The following is a 1712-nucleotide window of genomic DNA, read 5'->3' as shown; positions in this document are numbered from 1 at the left end:
TATCATGTTCGCCAATTCCGGCGGAATTGTGTTATTAGGACCTGACGGTGCTGTTGATGCAGCAGGAGGATTAATCCCGAGTACAGGGGGTCTAATCAGTTTTTTACTATATTTTTTTAACGGCACTTTTTAGACTCTCGACGAACCGAACAAGCTTTTTTTTAAGCTCGGGCGCCAATTATTGCCGGTTAAATTAAAACGGCTAAAAAAATTTATTTTCTTTTGGTCAAAATGACTTTTATTGTCAAATGTTCTGCTAAAACTAAAATTACAATTTCAATTAACATTTATTTAAAACTTAAAAATTACTCATGCTAGCACTATTGACTTATTTACTTGTGTCTTGTTATTCCGCGTGTGCCGGATGTTGATTGTTGCAATGGTTGCAATGGTTGCATTATTGTTGGTCAGCATTCCTGCCTGTAGTTTATACTGCGCGTGCCGGATGTTGGTTGGTTAATTGCTTATCCAGCATTATTCTGCTTATCGCAGTTAACTTTAATGTTGCTAACTTATATGCTTGCGAGAAAAATATGCTTCACAATCTACAGTGGGTTTTTCCGCTAATTTTATCTCCGTTCCGTCTACGTAGCCAACACAATGTGGTAGCTCACTGAGTGTTTGAACAACTAAAGCTCTACGCTCTACAGGGTCCGGCCAAAACAGAAACTGAGTTTTCCTTTTAATAATTGCATCAAATACTCTGTTGGTCATGACCTATTGAGAAATTTAAAATACAGCTGAAACACAAATTTTAACCGATACATATGTAAATAGCTCACTTGTATTACTCCACCATCGCTAATACCAAACAAACTAGCAATTTTTAGTAATTGTTGCTCCTTCTCCACATGAACTCAGTCGGTACATTACTACAGCCAATTGAATTTGGATAGGGAACTGTTTACATGAACGTGGACCATTGAACACTTCGTCATCCTTTATCAGATCAATGATAAAATCAAATGTGGTTTTGCCGACTCGCACAATTTCTCGAAACCTGTTTTCATCCAAATGCGGTAATACATCTATTAAAAAGTTGGGTGATTTTGGGACAGAATGATGAACAAATGTAGATCCATATCTAAAATATGCAGCAGCTGCCAATGCAAAGCTAAAGTCTTCCATAATTTCATCTTCCTTTTTGCGTTGGATTTCTGAAATCATTTATGTTGTAAATTATGCTTTTACTTGCCGTTTTGTTTCCAACTGAAAAATCAAGTATACACAACTTAACGCTTACAAATTAGATGTTTATTCAAAGGTAGTTCAAAAGCAAGTGAAGCTACAATTACAATATTAAGAAGTAGTATACATAAAAAGTTATGAAGACAAGAAATAGGGTTGCATGGATATGTACGTTGTACACAGGAATGCATTTCATCAGACACAAATGTCAAATTCGGATGAACGCGCTACTTTTTCATGAATGGCAACGACATATTTTAGTGAATACGTTCATTCGCCATTCACAATGCAAATTTGGGGTATGTTCGCCAAAGCGTTCGCTTCGCCAAATAAATTCGCTTCGCAAGTGATAATACCCGCCTATGAATAAGTCTTGGCTGATCTACGGCTACTTTCGCCTCTTTAGTTCAAAAGACATACTATGTACATTGTTATCATGCCTTTTGACGATCATTTCATTAACCGCTAAATTGGATTCAAATATCCCAAACTTTTGAAAAGATTCCTTAGTTTTTGCGATAAAC

Source organism: Bactrocera dorsalis, chromosome 1 (genome assembly GCF_023373825.1).
Source record: "Bactrocera dorsalis isolate Fly_Bdor chromosome 1, ASM2337382v1, whole genome shotgun sequence".
Taxonomy (NCBI): Eukaryota; Metazoa; Arthropoda; class Insecta; order Diptera; family Tephritidae; genus Bactrocera; species Bactrocera dorsalis.
Note: the sequence above shows the minus strand (reverse complement) of the source record.